This window comes from Rousettus aegyptiacus, unplaced genomic scaffold, assembly GCF_014176215.1.
Source record: "Rousettus aegyptiacus isolate mRouAeg1 unplaced genomic scaffold, mRouAeg1.p scaffold_m13_p_8, whole genome shotgun sequence".
In the NCBI taxonomy this organism is placed as follows: Eukaryota; Metazoa; Chordata; class Mammalia; order Chiroptera; family Pteropodidae; genus Rousettus; species Rousettus aegyptiacus.
The window spans coordinates 14,219,825-14,227,833 of NW_023416311.1; the positions used below are offsets into that span (position 1 = coordinate 14,219,825).

General features: G+C 42.0%; 1 non-coding gene across 1 annotated transcript; it reads right to left on the reverse strand.

Annotated features, from left to right (window-relative positions):
- Window positions 1–5,603: 5,603 nt before the first annotated feature.
- On the reverse strand, window positions 5,604–5,710 carry LOC118607165. The gene has a single exon (XR_004952710.1). It is a non-coding gene; the product is annotated as a U6 spliceosomal RNA (small nuclear RNA).
- Between the last annotated feature and the right edge of the window lie 2,299 nt (window positions 5,711–8,009).

An 8,009-nucleotide genomic window follows, 5' to 3' on the forward strand; every position in this document is an offset into this window, starting at 1 on the left:
ATGGTGAAAAGCAAGTGACATGGTCTCTGGCTGAGCTTCATTAAGGAATTAAATATGAGCAAAGAAGAATTTACATTCTACCTTAAAGAGAAGAAAAAATTTATTCTAAATGTTGGGAAAGGAGAGGCAAAGGCAGGGCAGAAAAGAAAATATACTTCATTGTTTCTTGGTTTAAGCCTTGCTGTGGCCACCTTACATTTTCTTGCATATACTGTCCTTGAACATGGCTCTTAGACAAGCTATGCTGGCCAGTTCCTAGAGACACATGCTTACCTATGCTGTACACAGAACCAAAAACTAACATCTTTGAAGACCCTGAGTAAAGGTAAAGAGGTAGGCTTGAATGTGACCTGTTTGGGACAGCCTGACTTTATTGGAGATTCAGAGTGGGGAAGGAGACAGCCTGAGGGTGGATCAATTATTGAAGGGCTTTGGCTATGATATCCAAGATGTTAGATTTGATAAATGAGGAGAGCCTGTGCAAGTCAATGGAAGTGGTAAGGAAGTGGAGACCCTCAACCAGGCCTCACTAGCATGCAACTTCCACTCTTGGGTCTGCTATGTGCAGGGAAACTGGGATGCAACTGTCGACCTCCTTGCATTTTTAGGTTGCCTCCACCCTCCAAATTGCTTTATCCTCTACTCTGCTTGGCAGAAAAAGGGACAGAGTACTAGAGCTCTCAAAAAGCAGAGCTCCCAACAAGTAACTGACTTGCCTGTTAACTACTCTTAATAGTTTAGACTAGATAGGTAAGACTTGGAGAATAATTCATTTATTCGTTCACAAAATATTTGATTGCTTACAACATAGCAGGTATTGTAGGAGGAATACATACATACATACATATATACATGTGTGTGTATACATATATGTGTGTATGCGTGTCTATGTATGTGTGTGTGTGTGTGTGTGTGTGTGTGTGTGTGTGTGTGTATATATATAGAGAGAGAGAGAGAGAAAGAGAGAGCGCGCGCAAGCTGTAAAAGAAGTAGGTAGTGAATCTTCCAGAACCAGTCTCACTGGATCCCTGACAAATACTAGCTCCAATCAGGCAGCACTAAGTCACCTCCAGCCCCCAAGATCTGAATCCCAGCTCTGCATGGCCTCCCTTCCAAGTTTCCAAGTTCTGATAAACACAACTTTTCCCTTATATTTTCTTAACACCACGTATGATAGCTGCTTCCCATCATTACCATATCTGTTACCTTAGAGTCTATCTCTCACTACCTAACACAGCCTGACACTGAACTATCCATTTGAAAATAAACATGAAGTAGACTGTAGTAAACACAACAGCCACAAATCTATAAATGTCCTCTGATATGTAGCTTTACCTGCCTGGTTTGGTTCAGCCCTTCAAATGTGTATTTAAAAGGTAGGTCTCCCCCCTGTAAACTGACTACTGGGGTTCTACATATAGTTTGTATACCTCCTTCCCTCTCTGAAACATTTAAACTAATTCATATAATTTTTCAATTGACTATTCCTGTTTTCCAAGGATTCATAACCATTTCCCATAGAATGGATCAAATATTCTCATGCAGCCCAGAGAAGTAGGGCAAAGCCTACTTACTGATTGTCAACCTTCTCACACACCTATTGTGGTTCCTCAGCCTAAGGTGGTAGATGGGTGCTCACGACCAAAAGAAGAGTTGGGTCCCGCAAGCCTCCTTCACTCTCCTTTCCTCTTGCCACCTCTTCTAGTCCTCTCCTTTGAGGCGGCTATCTTACCACTCAGTGTGGGAACAGCCCAGGACTTCTGGGATCTTGAACCACAGTACTCACTTCATCACAGGCAAATCTTCGCTTTCACAATCATCAACTCCAGGCTCCTCGCAGTCCCATTGCTCTTATTTGGCCTGGTTCTCAGTAGAGACGAGAAAAACTGAGAATGTTTTCTTGCGGAAAACAGAGGACAAGTAACTCCGCCACTCCCTGTGGTAAGGGAGTTGACCTGAAAGATTTTGAACTTGGTGCCACCCTGCTCTGGCACCTGGACAAAGCTGTGCTCCTGAAGCTGCTTGAGCAATGCCCATTCACTTGCCATTCTAGCAGCATCTATGGAGTTTTTCACAACCTGAGGATTTACTGAGAATTGCAAGTTACCTCTGTTTCCTCATAGCCCCAATGCATACCTGCTATTATACGTTAAATGACAAGCGTAGTGACTAGAGCAAAAGAAATTGGAACACAGGTCAAATTAATTTGAGAATCTTTAATTTTTTTAGTGTTTCATTCTCAGCACTCTTTTTGTCTAACAACTTCTGTTAGGGTAGTTTTGTTGTGACATTTATAGGATTAATGTCTGTCATCCCCTGAAAGAATGTAGGTTCTCGGACAGCACGGAATTTGATTGGTTCATTGCTGAATCACAGCACCTAGAATACTGCTTGGCGCTAAAGAAATATTTGGCAAATGATTAAATGGGTGAAAAAATTCGAGGAAGCCTGGGCTCATGAGCCCCGATTGACTGACTGGGTATCAAGAGCTTAAGCACTATAAATACTAAAGGAGACTGAGCGGCCTCTGGCTGAGATGTTTCTGAGGCAGTCTTCAGTCCATTTCCATTACTGACACCCTAGGGCAGGATTCCTGAACCTCGGCACTGTTGACATTTTGGGCTGAACAGTTTAGGTCTTTGTTGTTGAGGGCGGCTGGTGGTATCCTGCACAATGCAGAATATTTAGCTGAATCCCTGGCTTTCACCACTAGATGTCAGTAGCATCCCCCAGTGGTGACAAAATTGACTCCGCACATTGTCAAAGGTGTTTGAGGGGCAAAATTGCCCATGGTTGAGAACCTCTTCTCCACGGACTTACCATTAAACTGGGTTGCTATAAGAATCTTCCCTCTGTTCACCTGGTCTTCCTACAGAACAGAGCTGGCTACCTTGACTTTCTGCAAATCTAATCCAATTGTATAACTGCTCTGGCCAAAGCTTCAAGATTTCCTACTGCCTCTGAAATAAGCCAAGGTGTCCAAGCTTGCAAGGCTCTCTCCAAGCATTCAAGTTTCCCCCTGGGCATTCAAGACTCCACCCCACTCTCCAGCCTCATTGCCCAGTGTCCTATACACGGTCTAAATCCAGCACAGGTGAACTGGTCCCAGGTCCTGGAACAAGTTCAGTGCTTTCCAGCCCTAGTGCCTTTGCCCACTCAACATTTCCTTCCAAGATTCAAGGCCTGATTCATTCTTTCAGGTAGACACTGAATACGAAGGGCTGCCAGTGTCCACCGCTCTTAACAAGAACAGGAAGGGCACACTTGAGTCTAGGCATTAGAAATGTAGAAATAAGGAAACATTTTATATTCTCAAGGAGTGCAACACCGAAGAAGGCAAGAAACCCATGGGACGAGGACCAGTAACACCACCACCACCTTCTGGAGGCCTCCCGATGCTTCGAACACCTCAGCCCTGCCTGTAAGTCTGTCTCAGGGCGCCTTCTCTTATTCCACCTAACACCAGAATTTGTTTCTGGTGGGTTTATCTACTCCACCAGTTTGGGAGCTGAGGGCAAGAGGAGTGCCTGAGTTGTCTTCATGTCCACACTGCCCAACACAAGGGCTCGCAAGGACGCAATGTGACCCAGTGAACGACTGCTTTACTAGCGTAAACTGCAAGTGCAGGCAGTTCAAAGCCGTTCCAAGGACCTGTCACCAGGAAACTGAACGGGTGCAGTTCCGAATGGCCACTGGGCCGACAGTCCGGGCCACCACGTTTCCACGCGTCCTTACCCTGAGGAAGGAGGTCCCGGTCCATGGCCACTTCCAGTCGCCAGAGAGAAAGGCTGGGTAAAGGACAGTGAGGCAGCGCTAGGGACCCCCTCGCCAGCAAAAGACTGCTTCACAACCGCTATTCACCTACCACTGTCACCTTTCCTCCGTGGTAGGCGGAAAACAGCCGCGGGGCAAGCGCAGACCACAGAAAGGCCCGACGCATGCGCAAGTGCTAAGGCCGAAAAAGCGGGTCGCTCTCTGCATTAAAGGACCTCCCCATCCATCTGATAGTCGACAGCAGGCCTTGCCAGTGAGTAAATAGAATTCTTTCTCCGTAATCCACCGGGATAATAATGCTCTTTGAGAGCCAGGGTCTTGATTCTGGGCGTTTGTCAGTTTTTCCTATTGGTTTATTGCTGTTGTTTGCAAGGCACTTTTTCTTTTATTACTGGATGGGTCTTTGTACCAAACCTGGCTGGGCTCACGCCCTGTTTTGCAAATGTGGGAACAACAACACTGAAAAAAAACAACGCTGGCCGTGTGCTTGTCACAGTTGTTGGAGTCTAAGCATCTCCTTTAATAAGAGTGTCCCTTTTAATTTAACGTCTTTGGTCTTCTAGTCTCTACCCCCTTCCTCTCCCAACAACCAAAAAAGGAAATCAATATTATACTATCTTTGGGACGCATCACAAAGATACTAGAGCATAAGCTCACCAAACCAACGTCACTCTTATTTTTTTATTTTTCAATTACAATTGACATCCAACATTGTTATATATCAGTTTCAGTTGTACAGCATAGTGGTTAGACATTTACATAATTTAATAAGTACCCCCCAGATTAGTCTAGTACTCACCTGGCACTATACATAGCTATTACAAGATTACTGACTACATTCCCTATGCTGTATTTTCTGTCCCCATGGCTATTTCATGACCACCAATTTATAGTTTTTAATCCCTTCGCCTTTTCACCCAGCCCCTAATCGCCCTCCATCTGGCACCCATGTTTGTTCTCTGGATCTATGAGTCTGTTTCTGTTTTGTTTGCTTATTTTATTCTTTAGATTCCACATACAAATGAGATCATATGGTATTTGTCTTTCTCTGTCTGACTTATTTTACTGAGTATAATACCCTCTAGGTCCATCCAAGTTGTTGTAAATGGTAAGATTTCATTCTTTTTTATGGTCAAGTAATATTCTATTGTCTATATGTACCACAACTTCTTTTTTCCCCTGGGTTTACTGAAATATATGTCCCACAACTTCTTTATCCAATCATCTATGGGCACTTGGTTTGCTTCCATATCTTGACTATTGGAAATAATGCTGCTGTGTCCATAGGAGTGCACTTCTCTTTTTGAATTAGTGTTTCGATTTCTTCACGTAAGTACCCAGAAGTGGAATTGCTGGGTCATAGGTAGTTCTATTTTTGATTTTTTGAAGAACCTCCATACAGTTTTCCACAGTGCTGCACGAATGGGCAATCTCACCAAGAGGACACAAGGGTTCTCTTTTCTCCACATCCTTGCCAACATTTGTTGTTTGTTGATTTACCGATGATAGCCATTCTGACAGGTGTGACTTGATATCTCCCTGTGGTTTTTATTTGCATTTCTCTGATGATTAGTGACCTCGAACAACTTTTCATATGTCTGTTGGCCATCTGTATATCCTCTTGGGAGAAACATCTATGTGAGTCCTCCGCCCACGTTTTAATTGGACTTTTTTTGGCATTGAGTTATATAAGTTCTTTATAAATTTTGGATATTAACCCCTTATCAGGTGTACCATTGGGGAATATCTTCTCCCATTCAGGAGGTTGTCTTTTCATTTTCTTGATACTTTCTTTTGTTATGCAAAAAATTTTAGTTTGGCGTAGTCTCTAAGATATGAAATGCTTCATGAATTCACATGTCATCCTTCTACAGGAGCCATGCTAATCTTCTATGTATGGTTCCAATTTTAGTATACACGTTGCTAAAGTGAACACCAATGTCACGTTTCAAATCCTATTTTTCATCAGCTCCTTTATTCCAGCATCTCCTCTACCACAACCATGAAATTGAGCCCGAAGGCTGTGAATTCAGAAAAAGGACTGACTTCCTTCATTTGGCAGGTTCCAAATTGGTCATTTGGTTCACGTATTCTAGGTAGACTGTATTCAAGGGCTCTGTGATACAGGCTCTTAAACGCTCTTCAATTTACAGACCAGACTAGCATATTCAAATACATTTCCGTTTTACTAAGATTAGTGAACCTTCTATAGGCCTTGCTGTTTGTTTTTCATTTTCTGAATTTCCATCTGAATAAGACACCAGACATGCTTTTCCTTTTGTAACCCTGCAAATAGAACTTCAAAGCCCTTAATAACAAAGATATTTCCTAACATTTAATTGCTTTTCCCCAATTTTTGACTTTTTTTCATGCACAGCATTAAGAATGGAACATGAACATGTGTGCATTTGGAAGTCATGTGTGATTCCCCATGATGCATTCGGGCCTCATGCTTTTTCTCCTCCCTCTACTTCTGTGCTCAACCACTCCTCTAACTATAAGTTAGATTCCAAAGGCCCTCTACTTTCCATAGGGAGACTCTGCAGAACTCCAAATTGTTTGAAGAATACCAATTTTCTTCCTATTTTCCCCCAAGTTATCTTGCAACTGAAATGAATTAACTAGAGGATATGATCATTCAGTCTTCTTGGTAGTTACAGTTAAAAACTAATCAATTGACATTCTAGTTTATATATCAGCTTTAGGAGCTTGGTCATTGCATTCTGCCTCCTGAGAACTTCATCTCATCGGAGCATGCTGATCAATAAACAATCTGAGCCTGCAAGACTCTGTATTGACAAATTCACCAAGATATGCCACTAGTCAGGTAGTCCTGGAGACACTCGAGTATTACTGTGTAATGAATTGAGCAAGTAGATCATGGCTCTAACCTGCACATGGAAAAATAAATTCAGAATGGGACAAGATGTCTTTAGGGGGCATTATGGAAATGTGGAAAAGGAGAAATTTGTCACTGTTCAGCATTGCCCCAAAATTGGGTGACCCCAAAGGGAAAACATGAAAATGGTGCATTTGACAAATTTAGTTCCTACCGTGAAAAAGGGGGACTCATGACGCTTGTCAATCCACTAAGTGTTTATCAAGCATCTACTATGTATGAGGCACACATGTAGGTGCTATGAGGGCACAAAGCTAAAAACTCTTTAGAAACTAGCTCTAAAACCTATTGATTTCCTTTTCTCTTGTAATGTAGTTTCCAAGCAACTTTCTCATATTAACCCAGCTTCTGTCTGGAGAAAGAGTATATGAACTGTGATAGCAGGAGCAGATTCCCTTGGCACCTCAGTAACGTGCAGAATTGCATATTGGTATTCTAATTCCATCACCTGAGTTCAATGTTTTGGATTGATTAATGAGTTCTAGGAACTTTATAGCGAAAGACTAGACCTTGAGGCAGAGGACATGCTTTATATGTGGATGATCTTCCTTGGGCTCTTAAACTTGCTTACAGAACTCAGAGCATCCCATAATCTACTGACCATACTAGCATATCCAAGCACTGGTAGTAAAGGATGGGTGAGACTTGTTGCGGGGACAATTTAAACAAAACGATATTAAGGAACCCTTTTGGCTAGAACTGAAATGAAAAGGTCTATCCTACATTTTCTCATTGAATATTAGATGAAGTAGAAAGGAAAACGGAATAAAACATAAAGGAGAGGGTAAACAAGATGACAGTAGAACATGTGAGTGGATTGATGGGTGGATAGACTGAAATATTGAGAAGAGACAAAGAGATATGTACAAAGATGGTGAATGAATTGTTTGGGTTTTCATTTCCAGTTAATAATACCAGATTAGATTTTATAAAATTATAGTAACTTGTATATGATACTGCAAATGGGAATGGCTTCTTTAGAAAAGTACAGAATTCTCTAGAAACACAATAATAAGTAAATATGTAATATATATTACATGTAATAAATGTGTACTTGGTAACAATGAACAACAGATACTGTGAGCTAGGTGTGTGCTAAGTCAACAGCTTCTGAGCTGTTGATGGCACTTCTGCCCTGATCTGAGTCCATGGTAAGATTTTTGGAAAATAAATGTAGAACATTACAAATAACATTAATCACGTCCAAACAGCTTAGGGTTGTTGGGAACATCCCTTGGTTGTACTGGGGTTAGTATTCCTCATACTTACCTGGCTGGAAGGAGAATGAGAATGTGTAGAGATGCAGAGGCAGTAAACAATGGAGTTTTCCCTTTTC